Source organism: Crocodylus porosus, unplaced genomic scaffold (assembly GCF_001723895.1).
Source record: "Crocodylus porosus isolate Cpor-Errol unplaced genomic scaffold, CroPor_comp1, whole genome shotgun sequence".
NCBI lineage: Eukaryota > Metazoa > Chordata > Crocodylia > Crocodylidae > Crocodylus > Crocodylus porosus.
This window is the reverse complement of record NW_017728949.1, coordinates 74,239,019-74,256,260: the sequence shown is the minus strand read 5'-3', so window position 1 is coordinate 74,256,260 and position 17,242 is coordinate 74,239,019. Positions and strand designations below refer to the sequence as shown.

At 40.6% G+C, this 17,242-nt stretch overlaps 1 long non-coding RNA gene across 2 annotated transcripts in view; it reads right to left on the bottom strand.

The window, feature by feature from the left end:
* Positions 1 to 17,242, bottom strand: part of LOC109323100 — a 45,574-nt gene that overhangs the window by 12,198 nt on the left and 16,134 nt on the right. Inside the window, exons 7-9 of one of the 2 annotated variants that reach the window (XR_002104542.1) lie at positions 5,014 to 5,092; positions 2,946 to 3,100; positions 1,878 to 2,037 (exon numbers count right to left, since the gene is read on the bottom strand). This is a non-coding gene — a long non-coding RNA (uncharacterized LOC109323100). Of the gene's footprint in view, positions 1 to 1,113; positions 2,038 to 2,945; positions 3,101 to 5,013; positions 5,093 to 17,242 lie in introns of those variants that run through there. The other variant, XR_002104543.1, reaches the window with a different exon arrangement.

Genomic DNA, 17,242 nt, shown 5'->3' with positions numbered 1-17,242 from the left:
CTCCTGCTGTGCCTGATTTTTTGATACAGATTTACAACTACCTCAATCCTACAGGAACAAGCTAAGCCAAAGACATCCCAGACTCCCTGTGCCATTATACTGTTTGTCCTTAATTTCATCTTCTCTTATTTATTCCTGTTTGTTTTTATGTATCTCTTCCTTTGTTAGAAAGACGCGTTACACATGAGAATTTGGGCACGCGGAAAGTTTAGATCAGAGGAAGAAAAGAAATGAAGTCAATATTTTCAGCTTGCAGACACGGTATTTTTTTCTCCACCAAACTGAACAGTGCTCTTAAAGAAGAAAACCCGTGCAGAGGGAGGGAGAGAGGGAGAGAGAAAATGCATTTCTAAACAAAAATTAAGGTTTCAAATAGCTCTAGTTAAATTAGAATGAATTTCACAAGACTTCTTTAAAGCACAGAATCCACTTTAAAACATGTTGTAAGTACAAATTTGGAAATAGAAGTTTCATTGTTTGGTGCTTAGCATACGGAATGCCTAAGGATGTAGGGCATACAGCTAAGGAAAGGGCAGTCTGATGACCTGTGGATATACATGGCCTGATTATTATCTTACCCACAATGGCAGATATCAGGAATATATTCAAGTCAATAGAGCTTCACCAGTGTCTACAGGATCAAAATAAGTCCTATTCCTTATTTGCTCAGTATTTGTTGAAACCAACTGAATTTCCCCAAATCATAGCCTCTGGGTTCTCTCGGTAATGCCTGTAGCTCTTAAATGATAAAGGCTAGTGAGTCAAAATTATGACACCAAATTTTTAACCAAACCTAAGGTTCAACCAGCATCCTTCGTATTACTGTATCTTGTTCTGGGGAGATCCATCATAAAACCAGAATCAACGCCATCTCCTGAAACAAAAGTTATTATATTATTATACATTCCTGAAATAAATACCTGTATTTGCATGTACAGATATTTGAGGGTATGTAAATCCCCTAATACCCCTTCCCTAAATTGCAGCATTTTCTGTAATACTGACAAACCAGAGACACTTCTGTTTAACAAGTCCATATAACACGAGTCTAGATTTATCAGACCAATCACATTTGAGAAAAAAAAAAATATCACTAACAACTTTATTTAATAATCAACTTATTCTTTTTAACTGGAATGATGTCTCAGCCTAATATATATGTATACAATATTTATTGCAGTCAGGTAATACTTAGAGAACAGTAAATTCTGGATTAAAACAGTTACTGTCACCTCCCTCTTACTTTTCCTCCCCCTCTAGGTTAAATGTGCAAAATGTTAACAATCTACTGGGAGCGTGCATAAAAGGGAGTGTAAATAAGTATGGAAAACCTATGAGAAAACTGTTATGGAAAATGCTTGAATGGCAAAGTGCAAAGGGTGACAAGAAGAAAATTGTGATGGCATACAAAAGGCAAGAGAATAAGAAAGATCTGATACAATAGATAGTCAGTGTTAGCCTATCAACTTGCTGTTAGCTTGCGTTCTACCTACCACCCCCTCAATACATTCATTTTTTGTTATGATAAAGGACATTCATGATCAGTAACAATGTTATAATGACAGTAAATGTAGGATTTAAGGTATATAAAACCTTTAACCAACATTAAAAAGCCACCAAGGGGGAGTTACCTTGCACAAGGTTCTATTTAGTGATGGTTCCACCCTTTCACTCACTGACTGCAAATCAGCATTTTTAGTGGACAATAGGCTCAGCAGTGGCCTTATGATTGCCTCTTTTCAAATGGAAATGGCTATCCTAACTCCTCTGCCAGGTTTTTCTTACCAGAGCACAAATTGCAGTTTACAAGGCTCTGAGAAAAAAAAAATCTTAGCTGAATATCTTTTTTTTATTCGACAAACTGACATGTAAATTACCCTTTAAGTGCTCCACTCTAGGGCTCTGATCATCTCCTAATTGTCACAGTCAATTGTAGCCAACAGTCTCTTCAATCCCAAGCGCTTTGACAACAAGCATAAGGATCAAAGCAGAATCAGCTCCCTTCAATATCCTTCTGTTTAGGATGCTACAAAAAGCCTGAAAAAGAAAGGTGTAAGGGCATTACTGTAGAAGAAACTGAGAGTAGAAAGTACTATAATAGTCATTTTCTCCTTCTCTAATATTGTATATCCTCACATGCACTCTTATCTCATATTCAGCATGAATACATAAACATCCATGGGAACAAATATGACCTGAAAGTTGTTTTATTACATATTGCTATTTCAGAATTAACACGCTATGAATTTTGAGTATGTCTCTCCCTTTCCACTACAACTTTGCCCTCAATTTTAAAAGAATAAGCAGTAAGTAGTTGTGATTATTGTTATTATAGCAGCCTCCATTGGTTTTTCACAAAACAATAGCAAATATATCTCTGAAGATAAGGTTCTTAGGCTAAGTCTTTTCCCTTCAAACCCACTGTAAATCGGAAGTAGTTCAGCTAACATCACTGCTCAGATTAAGTCACCTTGATGTGCAATGGGTGTACATTAGATAAATATCAGGCCATTTGTGCTGTATTTTGAATACAGCGCTCAAATGTGGCTATGTATCATTACATGATCACACTACACTCATACATCCAAGAGAAATTTTCAGTTGATTCAGTGCGCTTTGGATAAGCTGTTTAAGAGTCTTTTAAACAAAATCTGAGGTGCATGCACACATTACATTTAGATCGGCCTAACTGGGGTTAGATTGATCTAAGTGCCAATCTGTGTAGACATTTGGGAAGGTTAAATCAGGCAAAAAACAGCCAGCCTGATCTGAATTAGTACACCTGAGGAGGTGAGGTGCACTAAGTTAGATCAGGAATGGGTTAGCCTGATCTAACATGTGCCAAGTGCAGCCTGGGGCTAGCACAGCCCAGCAGTTCACTCTAGCCCCAGGGCTATGCTCTTCCTATCCCCCTCCTTCCCCTCACCCTGACTGGAGAGACCCACATGAATATCCATTAATGTAGCATCATCACAGAGCACCCAAAGCAGCTATTTTCCTGGATCCTCTGTCTCCTGCAAGATTTTCCATGAAAGGTATAATGTTGCCCTTGTTTATCCAATAATCCCACAATCAACTTAACATGGCAATTGTTACAGCACTGACAAAAAGAAGGGAATTTAGAGGTTAGGATTCATGTGCTATTTAAAAAAGGACTTTGGGGAGTTACTTTGCTGTGATTTTCATCTGAAATTCTTAAAGGACACTGGATCTGTTCTGTATTCTTTATCTGTCAGTTTGTGTAACAACATTCATTTTCTCCTTTTTTAATCCTATAAAATACCTTTCAACTCAGAAATTTCATGGAGTAAAAACAGAGGTAGAATTTAATTTAATTAACCCACTACTGATAACTGTTAAAATTCAAACTATATTAAATTAATTTGTGGATTTAAAAGGAAAAAAGAAACATTTTGATCAAAATACGACAAAAAAAATCTTTCCTATACAAATATACCAGTAGTTTAGAAAACTTACTTCCTGTAAGTTTTCACATTTGTTTTCATTATGAATCAGAATAAAAAAGGCAACATTTCTTACAGGACAGTCCAAGAAACTTTGTTTCAGAAACATCCAACATTTGTGTTGATAATAGCAAAAAAGTTTAAAATATTCCATTCAAATTATATTTTAAACATATATTGAAAAAAAATGAGAAAAATTAACTGAAAACATAATTTCATCAACTCTTTCCTGTTGAAAACTTCAAAATAAACTCTTTTCCTGTGAACATTTTTTTCATTTGGCTGAAACCATATTTTCCAGTAGAAAATGGCACTGCAAAGTTTTGTTTCAACCACTTCACATTCATAACGTGTATAGCCCTCACTTTAGCTCAGGGATTCTCAACTTTTTCGACTTAAGGACCTCCTGGATAGACTCATGTTCCCCCTTGGAAAATCCCAGATCTTACTTTTCACTGTCTCTCATTTTTTGTTTTTGGGGTTTTTTGACTACAGAAAAATAATAGAGCAGTTTGTTTCTCTTGCAAAGACCTCAGAAGGACCACAACTATGGATTTCTATTTGAAATCTATGGGCATATCCAGATGAGCACGCATGCGCGGTATGTGGCGCCACAGACCCATCCATGGCACCACACACATCACACATGCAGGTGTTCCCTGTGCTGCTAATTAGCAGTGTGGGGGTACGGAGCTTTTTTACACCGGGAGATTCGTGTCATAAAAAACACGCTAGGGAAAGCTGGGCCACGCACGTGGCCACAGCATGTGCTGCCCAAAACTGGAGCCTGGCCAGCCAGAGCCACACTCCAGCTGCTGACCAGGCTCCCTGGTGCTGAGTTGCCGCAGCCAGAGCTCTGGAAGGCCCACAGGACGCCAGGTAAGGCTGCTGGGGCCAGCCAAGGTGCTGGCTCCAGTCTCCCCTGCCCTGTCCAGGGCAACTTGCTGGGCACCAGAACATGCATGCACCAGCATTCCCTGGGGAAATGCACGTGCACACTCATCTGGATGCATCCTATGAGTTTATCTTGTGAATCATGTTTGCAGACCTAATAGTGCATTATTTTGTTGCATCCATGAAAGGATTTCAGGGTACCCTAGGATGCCAAGGCACCCTTACTAAGAGTCACTGCTTTAGCCACACCACACCACACCAAATAGGTATTCCTATTTAAATCAACAGCAGAGGCTCTAATAAATTTTAGATATGACCAGTTATGTTTTTATTGCTTACGTCTATGCTTTCTCTCATGAACTCATTCCCTCCACCACCACCACCACCCCCCCCACACACACACACAAGGAGTAAATTCTGTGGGTCTATTTTACTCACTGACACTCATTTAATGTATAAAGATGTTTTCACCACCCCACTTAACCACAAGTGTTCTGCCTGCCAAGAAAAAATGCAAGGTCACCAGGAAAGTGATTACTACTTGTTCTAACTATACTTATTTAAACAACAGAAATGGTTCCAAATAGCAGGGCAAACAGCTAGCACAGACTGCACTGGAATCTTACGTTATTTGAAAATGCATCCAATTACTTACCATGTAGTACTGTCAGTTCCCAGCTTTGGTCTGCTGACCAGCTGCTAGGGGTCTTGCAACTTTTCTTTGTTTCTAGCTGCTAAATCACAATAAAGAAAAGGAAAAATATTTACCTACTTTCCTATTACACCTCATCCGTGTTTGTCATTGCTATACTTCGGCAGAGCTGGCAATTTTGTCACCTATGAAATTGGAGCTGGTTCACATGACCATGAATGTGAAAAGAGGTGGTTCATGAGACCATTCTCCACTAAAATATGACCCACACTATGAAAAGCTGTGAGAACTCATTGCGTAGCACACAGGGCCTTCTGTAAACATTTCTCAACAAACCTAAAACAAATCAGAAGACACCATGCAGGTCATCTGTTGGATAGGTATATTTCATGCGACATCAAGGACAAAATCATTTCTTGCCCTACATGACAGAAGGGGAAGGGGCAGGATGAAAAGAAGGCAGCCACTCCCCATCTGTGCAGAAGGGTCTGGGTAGTGGAGAAGTTGGAGACCTGTTTCTACCTCCCCATCTAATACACTAGACCACCCAGCTGATCTGAACAGAAATGAAAACAAGCTGTTAATATTATATGGCAGTGGCAGTGTTTCCTACCTGAAACTATGGCACCAAGAAAGGAATGATAAGTACTGAATTGTTCCTGGGGCAGTACTGTATACTGCCATTTACTGTAGGCTGAAAGCAAACTCCCCATCTAGTCATAAAGGGGTAGAATAATAGCATTCATTGTGACTCTGACATTTCTGTTGGAGAGGTTTGCTTCTCAGTAAGCAGTTATGTTTCCCTATTTAGTTCTAAACTACAATCATGGATTTTTACAGTCCTTATTTTTATGCTTCTGAAAAAATGAAAGGATGAAAGGTTACATTTGGGTAGTGTAGGAGTGACAGCCAAAGTGCATATGACAATGTGATGTGAAAGTCTTTGGCTATACAACCACTTTGGGAGAAAATAAGGTTATGGCTCCAAAAATACCATGATCAACCAACATGTTTTGAGCATTAATCAAAGCTGAATTGTATCCTCATGGCACTATAACACTACTTGGAATTTATGCAACACTTTATCTTCAAGGTGCTTTGCAAACATTAAAGCTTTTATGAACCCCAGCACAGTGCTGGTTCTGAAGAAGTGCACGAGGTAAGATATATCTGCAGAGACCAAGAGCTTTGGGATGTCTCAAAAATGCTTGGGAAACACTGCAAAAGGCATTGCTAAAACTTTCTGGAAATAATGTACCATGTGCCCTTCACAGTGGCCTTCTCCAAGTGATGTCCAATGCATGGGATATCTTCTGTATAAATGCAGACCATAAAGGCCATTGCACACTGACAACGATTGCAGAATCCTCCTACAGTCAGAGCCAAATGATGCCTTCTACTGGGGGAAAGGATTTTTCCTAGCTTACCAAATTGCTGGTGCTACATGCATAATTCAATCCTTCCAAGCCTGAGGAAACAAATATCCCCACAGGGGAAACTGAGGCAGAGTTGAAAACCCACTGAAGTCAATGAAACTGATGAAACCAATTAAACCTAATGAAGTCAATGGAAAGAGTCCCAAATCAGTGAGGTGATCAAGGCCACAAAAGAGATCAGCAGAGCTGAAATTAGAATTCAGGAATTCTTGAGTCTGCTGTGCTAGGGTTCCCTGTGTCCCAGGGAATCCCATATAGTCCGACCACACCTTTCCCTGCATTTAAATAATTTCTCCTTCCTAGAAACTAGGCCAAATTCTGCCCTCAGCTTTATTAGAAGTCTTTGCTAGAAACTAACTGCACATGCATGCATACATCTGAGGGCACTACACCTTTCACAAATGATAATCATTTATGGCCATAGAAATAAGCTTTTCTACTGTAATGAAAGATGCTTTAACAACACTCAGAGCTCAGCAGAACACTTTGGTGTGAACACAAGTCAAACAAAAGGGCACTCAGTATTCTTCACTTAAGAGTTTGCCAAATAGGGATGGGTCTCTGGTCTTAATGGATATGACAAGTGATATAGGAAATGAAAGAGATTAAAAAAAAAGCAGAAGAATGTATAGCCACTATTAACTTGTGCTGTTTAGTTGGAGTAAAGCAAGCAGCACAATGAAATGACACTGAATGCCCATTTCTCACAGCCTGTCTGGCCTACAGTTACTTTAGGCTTGTATACAGCCAGTTTAGAAACATGCATAATTGCTTATGGTCAACATCATATCACTGCCAGATCACACATTAAACAGATAACCACTATTATTATAAGAGCAACTTCCTTGACCTCATATTTTGGTCTGGCTCAGGATTCCTGTACTTTACCAGTTTGGTTTGTTGTAGTGTGCCAACCTGGTGTCTGTACATGTCATTTTCTACTACTGTAAGTGACCAGTGCAATAGAAGGCTGACTATAAAATGCACATTTGAGCACATGAATAGAATAGATTCAAGAAATATGATCATAGTTGCTCCTGCAATGTTTTTTTAAACACAGACTCTATGCTTTTTATTATAGTTAAGGTACAGTATGTGTTATTTGGCAGTATAATCTGACTTGAAAATGTAAAAGGTTTGGGCAACCACACATTTGGAAGTAGAGATCTTTCCTTAAAACATGGCTTTGGTTTTTAAACATAGCAAAATTTCTGGAAACTTCAGTTTCTTGAAGTCTGCCAAAACTTCAATCATATTTAACATATTCTTGGGGCTTACATATAATGTTTCAAGTAATAAACAACATCTTGTTTAGAGCAGTATGAAAAAAAGGAAGCACTCCTTAAGAGTCAAAGTTCTAAACTAGCACTAAAAGTAAAGTGTATTTCTCTTGAAAGAAAACTCAAACTAAACTTGTGAAATTTGTTAATAACAAAATTAGAGACTACTTTGCACTTCAAAATCATACAACTGAAATTAATTTAGTCCTTTATCATAATTAATTATATTACAAAAAGATGCATTCCCTATCAAGTGCACTGTCATTTTTTATGCAAAAAGGGAGAAGAGACTTTGGGCCTAATTCGGAAAAAGAATGAATTATATACGATTCATAACTACACGCCTATCGCAGTCCCTTTATCTTTCTATATATAGCGTATTTATCATCCACTTACAGACATATAAAGTAGACTATTAACTAGATTGCATTAAAAGCAAGACTTTTGCCATAGGAAGACTCGTCATACAGAATATCACAGTGTAAACGTATGCAAAGTCATCTCTAGTAGCCTGGCATCATTTCAGTACACTCATCAGAATACATATTAACAAAATTATATTGAGACATACAAACACCATATCACAGCCAGGATAGAAGCATGGTCCATAATACCTACCAGGGATGTAGTGAAGCTTAATTAATTCACATTTATAAAGCACTGTGAGCTCCTCAGATGATCAGTTTAATTCATTATTATCCCACACTGACTTTGGATCTCCTTTATTCCAATAACACATCTGCTTTAGAAAATTATACTTTTTAAACATGTAAAAATACTGATGAAGTTTGTTGGAGTCAATTGTGACTTGGCCTATATATGTGTGTATGAATCATTGTAGCAAAAGAAATAATTTTTTGTCATAGAATCATAGAATCAATGAGTGGGAAGGGACCTAGACAGATCATCTAGTCCGACCCCCCGCCATGGGCAGGAATGAGCACTGGGGGTGGCAGGAGTCATAAGACCCCAGCCAGGAGCCTATCCAGTCTCCTCTTGAAGATCTCCAGGGAAGGTGAGAGTACCACCTCTCCGGGAAGCCTATTCCAGGCTCTGGCCACCCTTACAGGGAAGTAGTTCTTCCTAATATCTAACCTAACCTCTTGCGGAGACTGAAGAGATCCAGGTCCCTCAGCCTCTCCTCATACAGCTGGCCACGGAGGCCCTCAACCATACGAGTGGCCTCCTCTGGACCCTCTCCAGGGTCTCCACATCCTTCTTGAAGTGCAGCACCCAGAACTGGACACAGTACTCCAGCTGCGGCCTGACCAGCGCCGCATAGAGGGGGAGCAAGACCTCTCTGGACCTGTTAGTGATGCCCCTGTTGATGCAGGACAGGGTGCGGTTGGCTCTGCCTATTGCTTCATCACACTGGCGACTGATATTCATCCAAGAGTTAGTCATGACTCCAAGATCCCTCTCTGCCTCTGTGCTGCCGAGAGGGTCAGCCCCTAACCTATAACCATAATGCTGGTTTCCTCTCCCCAGCTGCAGCACCCTGCACTTGTCCTTGTTGAACCACATCCTGTTCAGATCCGCCCACTTCTCTAACCTATCCAGGTCTGCCTGGATGCAGTCCCTGCCTGCCGGTGTATTCACTTTACCCCACAGCTTGGTGTCATCAGCAAACTTGAACAGGGTGCTCTCCACATCCTCGTCCCAAGGACCGAGCCCTGGGGGACTCCACTGCCCACACCCTCCCAGGCCGACATCGACCCATCCACCACCACCCTCTGGGTGCACCCCTGGAGCCAGTTTGCCACCCATGTGACTGTGCATTCGTCAATGCCGCAGTCATTTATCTTCCTTTACTTTACATAGGTTACTTGGCCCTAGGTCCAAGTATAAATAGCATCCATCCCTTTATGTGGACAGAAGTATGTTACCCCATCATTCCTGGCTGGCACAACTGAACATTTCTGGTATAAAAAGCCCATGGACCTTGAGAGACAAAACAATGATTTGTGACTTCCTGATCCAGTGGACCTGTGCCACAGAGACACAATCCAGTTCACATACTGTGGACAGCTTTTTTTCCAAAATGCAGCACAGAGGTCAGATGATAATAGCACCAAGCGAAGCAAAAGAACTAGATACTAATGAAAAAACTCAGTGGCTTCCTTTTATGTTAATTAAAGATGGGCCCGTGCCACAAAGTTCAGGGTGTTTGGATCCAGGTGTTTGGCTTGCATCACATCTCTAATAATCATTAATCTCACTGAATGGTGGGTGGGGGGAGGAAATCAATAAAAAAGATGAATCAAGAAAATGAATGGCATTCTCAAATACCTGCATGTCTGGTGCTGCTTACTCAGGGGATAAAGCGAAGGAGGAGGTAGTCAAGTTAATAAAAAACAAAACAAAAAGCAGTCTGAGCAAAATTCCATTACCTGCAGTGGGAGTTTTGCACAATTAAGGGTTGCCAAAGTTGGCACTAAATATCTTGGGTATGACAAGAGATACTGGCTTGATAGGAGTTAAGAAAAATAAAGGTGATCCAGTGATACTTTGATGTTGCTACAGACTTTCAGATAAGTTTAGAGAAAGCAGATTAGGACAACAAATTACTGATCAAGGGAAGTCTGATAAAGAAGGCCAGGATTTGATAATGGAAGAATTTAATTACTCAGATATAGATTGGGATAATAACCACATGGAAACTTAGGCAGCTTGTTTCTAGTGGTAGTGTTATTAGTTTATTGAACAGCCAATAGTGCTTCCCAATGCCTGGAAACGCAATGTATAAATAACTTTAAAGTTGGTGTTGGAGAGGACATGCTACCCCAAATCTTTATAAGGCAAGAGGTGAATCACAGATAGCATTCTAATCAAGAAAAGAATTAATAGAGTAAGGAGATCCAAACCAAAACTGTCACTGGAGAAAAGAAAGAAATTCTGAATATTCAACTCAAAGAGAATATGCCCAGTAATAATATAAGATTTCTCATGGGACAAAGAAAATTGGTCCCCTAACAAACAATTGTGAGGATCTGACACAAGCGTACCAGGAAGAAATGGATGTGTTTAAGGATAATCCCGATCCTGGAGCTCTGATCATGGTTTCATAGTTGTGTGGTTATTGTGATCCATTGACTACAATGGATATTACATACACAAAAGGAATAAAGATCAGAACCATGTACAGACCTTATACTTTTACCAGTATAAGGGATCAGAACCTGGTCTATACCCATAACAGAACAGAAGTTCAGTACACGAAACGGGTCTATACCCATAACAGAACAAAAGCTCAGCACACACAGACTGTTTTAAAAATGGCGGAACCCAGTATAAGATTTGCACCCACCCACCAAAGGATGAATGTGTACTGTTTGCTACCAATCTAAACTACGACACTTAAAGAAAACACCATCATTTAGATCGATTCTACCTTGGGGCTTTCTAATATCTGTTCCTAGCTCAACTCCACCTCTTCCACTACTCTCAGATGTGATTTCTCATTCAGACATGCCACAGAGTGGAATAATCAAGAGGCAGGTCTAGTCTAGCAGTTAAGCCCTGTGACCGGGTGATAGAAGAACAGGACTCTGTTTTCATCTGACACTGAAGTGCTAGGTGACCTGGAGCAATTCACTTAACCACTCTAAGCTTTATTTTACCCCATTTGTGAAGCTGAGATAATAACCACTTGACAAGGATGTTTGTCAGTCTCATTTCATTAACGTTGATAAAATGCTTTGAAATGCTTAGATGAAAGAGTCTACAAAATCCCAGTGCCGCCATAATCATGTCTGTGGCAAGATGGCTAGTGTAAATGGCTCAAATGGGTTTATGGATTAACCTTTCATGTCAGAAAACCTGGAAGCCAAACCTATTTTCTAAATCATGAGTGAGAATTAAATTTCAGCATAGTAACCTGTTTGGTACGTATGCAAATCACAACTTTTTTTTTTCTTTTTACAGTTGGGTATATTTTGGAAATTATGGGCAAGGGGAAGCTCTGCAGTGGAAACTGAAAAGTAAGATTCAGATAAAGATGAAAAGTTCATTTACACCTGCCTGCACTAGTTGGGATTGAGATGAGAGAGCTTGCACTAGCTTGCTGAACGGGTAGGCTTTTCTGAAGGCTTGTGTACCAGAAATTATGTTTAAAGAAATAATTAAAGCCCTGATCCACAAACAATTTTACAAACCTAAGGCAAGATTTAAATACCAAAGTCCAAAGCTGAGGTCCTTAGGACTTACAACTAGTTGCAACCTAATCCTAGAGACACCTCAGGTTTTGATGTCCGTTTCCCAGGTACCTAAAGAGCAACCACCTTCGTTTCAACTGTGCTGAGCAGTTTGGTTCCTAACACATAACACTGACAGGATCCACAAACTAGGCATACTTCCACCTTTCTCAGAGTTTTTTCTACTAGGTAAGGCTCCAACAGCCACGCAGTAGCAGCCACCTTTATTGAAAACAGTGGTGGTGGTGGTAGTTTCAGCATTGCCTCCCTTTTAAATATTTCAGGATTAAAGTACTCACCCAAGACATGTGAGAATCAGGTTCAATTACCTCATCTGCCTGAGGAGACTGAAGCCCACACCTCCTTGGAGAATGGTCTAACAACAGGCCTCTAGCAGGTAAGTACTCTCAACCCTCCTGGCAAAGCTGTTGTGCTTTGCATAAAAAAGTTAGGCTCCAATAGGCTACAAAGGGTGAGGAAATATGAACGTGACTTTTAAACCAATGGTAAGAGCATTCAGCTGACAGGGAGAAGACCTGGGCTCCAAACCTTGCTTGAAGGACTACTGATATACAAGGGTGTTTCAGAAACTAATAACAATTGTGAAATAAAACCATTGTGTGTGCAATACGCACTTACTAGAGCCACACCACTTCTCCACATAGTCCTAAACGTTAGGCATGTTCAACAATGTCACCACTGTTCCTCACGGTTGTGTAGTTTCCCCACTTCGTCGCAGACATACAGCACAAGCAGCCATTAGTTTCTGAAACACCTTCATCTTTTCTCCAGTGACCACAGAATGAAAAATACACGGGAACAGCCCCAAGAGCAGGAAAGTAACCCAGGGCTGGCAACGGCCTTAAGCGCTAAGAGTCCTGCTACCATTTGTTCCCTCCATTTCAGAAACTTAAGCATCTACCTTCAGAAGAGGGCTGAGGTCTATGAATCGCACTAGAGGTAGGTGGCTACCATAGCACTGATGAAGGCTATGCTATTGGCGAGTTAAGTGGCTCCCCACTCATCATTCTGGTAGATAAAGATTTCATTCTGAGGTGGGTAATTCTCCCCATTAATTTTACAGCAACCTAATATCCTAAGTGTCTGACTCTAGTCTGTGGATTCTACGATGGTGGCTAAATGCCCAAGTCCCCATGGGATCCAGGACTAAATCTCTAGCTGTTATGTCTGTGAAGATACCTTCAAATCATATTTAAAAGGTTACACACAACAGACTGTCTACATGAACATGGAAAAAGCCTGATATAACTCTGAGATGTGTTAAATGAACCTCTTTAAAAAAGAGGTGTTAACTCTGAAGCCCAGTTCTGATTCTTTAATGGTTCTATTTCTTTTTTGACAATACTCATACCTTCTAATATGCGCCATCTATTGTGAATGCCATCTCTCCTAGCTATCAGAAATTAGCAGAGTTTGGTAAAGTAACACTTATTCAGAATAGCTAGTCAAAAACTTCCCATCAAAACTGGTTTTCCATACAAATAAATCACTTCTGACTAAACAAAACGTTGCAAAGAAGCTGTGCTCACATTAACATACTCTGCTTTAAAGTTTGGTAAATAAAAAACACAGCTTGGCTCTGGTGGTCCTCCAAAGCCTGCACAGTTTTTGCAAGACGTTTCAAATAAATGTTTCCTCGCAAAAAGTTCTTGTAAACACCAGGTAATTTTGACCTAAATATCTGAAATGAAAGAGAGAGATTTTACTTTTCCACTGAAAACAACACCAAATTATTTGCAATAGCCACCTGGCTCCCTCAAGCCCCATTTTCCTCTACGAACTGGGTTCTTGAGATAAACTAATGCACTTGCAAAGCACCACAGCAGCAGGAAGTGGGGATGTAGAGAGTCTAACCCAGGGGTCAGCAACCTGAAGCCCACGGGCTGGATAGGATTCATAAAGGGACTGGATCGGGCAGAGGCGTAACAACACAGCTGGGCACCTGGGGCAGTGACCGAGGGGCAGAAGCAATTTCTGTGCCACAGCGTGATTTTGAAGCTGCTTTGGCAGCCATCTTTGCATTGGCAGCTGCATTAGCAGCACTGTGCCACAAGCATGATTTTGCAGCTGCACTGGCAGCCATCTTTTTCCCATGTCAGCACCCAAAGTGGATGTCCTACTCACCCCATCCCAGTTACACCACTGACATCTATCCCACAGCAGCTCAGGAAATTGGCAGCCTGCTCCAAACACAGCAGCAACCCCAGGGTCCTACTGCCTGACACTTTCAGTTTTTAATCTCTGTTGCAGCAGAAAAGACATCCCAGGAAGCATGCCCAGTTTCCTAACACCTGCCATTTTCTATCTGTTCCCTTCACAGCTGACTGCTGGGGAGATGCAGGGGTATAGCCCACAGTAACGACTGGTTCACAGGCAACAGTCCATGGTGGCAAAAGTTTGCCAACCCCTGGTCTGTCCTTAAGACCCCAGGTCTTACCCAAACTACAGGTCTACCTGGGCAAAGCAGGCATGCTACCATTTTCAAACTAGATTTTTTTTTTTGTTCTTTATCTTCTTCCCATTATTTTTAGGGCCAAAGTAAAAAAAATAAGTTTTAACTGTTTTTTAGCCAAAAAAGTGACATTTTTTGCATGAACACAGAAGCTTCTTCAGCAAACTCTAACCTTGCCTGACTCACCAAACCAGAAAATATATTCCCAGTCCAGCCGTCATCAGACAAAGCTAACATTAGCAATAGTAGACATTGTCAGGATGGCAGAACAAGCCACTGCAAATCACTGAGCTGGAATGTGGACAGAAACTTGGAAAGGAAATAACTTCACATTCAAGCTCCTAAAGGGTTATTCCAACAACACTGAGCTAAAGTATAATTCTGAAACTTCTGATAAGAAATAAGAGTAGACATTAGTGAGGCCTTAAATAGTTTTAGAAGTACTCTGACAACAGCTTTGATTTCTGGGGACTAGAACGCAGAACACACAATGCCAAATGAGCCAGATGCTTGGCCAATGTAGAGTAATTTAGTTCCACAGAAGTCCATAAAGTTACACCAGGTTACTCTAAGTGAGGATCCATCTCCCTAACCATGCTTTAAATTGTCTATTTTTAATATATACAGTTTGAAAGTCTAATATACTCAACTATAATTTAAAAAATCTGGCTGTATATAACATATATTTTTAAAAGGGCTAGAATATAAACAAATGATTATAGCATAATTCACAGACGTGAAAAAAATGATAGAAACAGTTTTATAGGATTTAGTGAGGAAACAGATTGAAAAGCCTAATTTGAGTAGAGTCAGCCAATGTGGATTTATGAGCAGGAAGTCTTGCTCAAATAATTTGTTGGAATTCTTCAAAGCTGTGCCTGCCAAGGTAGACAAGGAAAATGCTATGGATGATATACAATATGCTTAGATTTTCAAAAGAGCATTTGATGAAATCCTATGCTGAAGATTACCAGCAAGGTACAGGGCCACCATGCAAAGGATAACAAAGTTTAATGAACTGATAACTGTCTCAAAACAGCAATCACCAAATGACTAAGATTACCACTCAAAGCAAGATACTGCTCTGGCCAGGTTAGAGACCTGCCTTGTTTCCAATCTTTGCAAAGCAGTTAAAGCAGAATATCAAAGGTAAGATACCAAATATGCTGACACGAAAATAACAGAGGTGCCAGCAACAACTTCTTAAAATGCATTATAAAGGCAAGATCCCAAACACTGTCAAAACGCATCATCAGCATCAACGGGATCATGCTGCTATGCTACAGCATGGACCTGATCAAGCAAACATTTTCCTCCACAGTAAGGACAGTGACAAAAACTGAAACAAAATGTGAGCAAGAGAGGGGAGTGGTATAAACAGAAGACAGAGGCCCACACACAAATGGGAGGAAAAAGAGAGATATGGAAAACCAAATTAAGAGAACAGGAAGGAAGAAAGAAACAGAAAAGACGAGACATTATCCCTTATTGAATTGATTCAGATGATGTTAAGAACTTAAAAAGAGATCGTAAAAGTCTATACTCACCTCCAAATTTAAAAGGTTATAGACCAGACCAGACATGTGAAACATGAAACAAACACTATACTGAAAATGCAAAGTTACAGTGAAAGTGTGATAAGATATGTTTCGGATAAGCAAGCAAGATCCAATGCACAGACCCATAGGGCACATGCACATAAATTCATGGGACCCAATCTATGATTGTAGATCTGGTCCCTGGTGGTGCACACATTCATCAATGCCAGGACCCTTGCCAGGAATGCATTGTAAGTCAGGGTTGGGGGAGAGGCAGGAAGGATTGGGGGGGGGGGGGGGCTACTGGGTCAGTAGGGAAGGTGGGTGTGTGGGGAGGATAGGAGAGTTGTCCATTCAGAGGTGGGGGGGATAGAGATGAGAGGGGAGGGGAGCTAGAAAAAGCACAGTACCAGAAGCCAGAAATAAAGCATCAGATGTAACTTCTTATTTTAAATTAGATTCCATTCAACTCTTGCAAGTTGGGAAACACAGGCTCAAATCTCCTAAGGTCAAAGTTGAAATGTAATTTGGGTCTCCCAGGACCTAGTGAGTGCTTTCATTACTAAGCAAGTGACTAACTTGAAGGGAAGGGAAGTGGTGTGTCTACTCTCCTCCCTCCCCTCGTTCTATAAGAAATGACTGTATAAACACCTAACTTAAGGAGAAGCTTCATGAACTTCTGTTGGAGATAAATGTTTCCTGGCTTCCCCACAGTAAAGTGCCCAAGTCTTAAAAAGTGCCAGGGCTAAAGGCACACAACCTTCTTAGTGTTTGCCATCATCTAACTTACCAGCTCCTGCTGGCATTTGTAGATCCCATTCTTAGGATATTATAGTCTGTTCCTATAGCTATAGCAGCACAGCCCCCTGGCAGAGATGAGGCATATCAAGGCAGGAGTCCTCTTTCTTCCAGCACAGCTATATTTCTTCTCCAAATGATGTAAGCTAAGCCAACAAAAGTACTCTTCTAACAGCTTAGGTGTTCCTATAACAGAGGTCTTGCTGACATAGACACAGCAGCTTGGGGGAGAAGTGTCTTTTTCACACTCTTAACTGACATAGTATTCAAGCAAAACATGCTAGTGAAGAAGTTGTCTTAGGAACCTGACCCTCCTCATATATTGTCTGAGGAGCCTAGGACCTAACTCAGGGCTGGAGAGTCCATGAGGCAGCTAAAAGTTAGGTGCCGCAATGCCGATTCAAAGCTCTCTCTGTAGATTAGCCCTAGATACCTAAAATGTCTTCATGATTCTGGTCAAAGTCACTTATAAGCTTTTCAGAATATTCCTTGTCACCCCTCCGATGTCTCAACT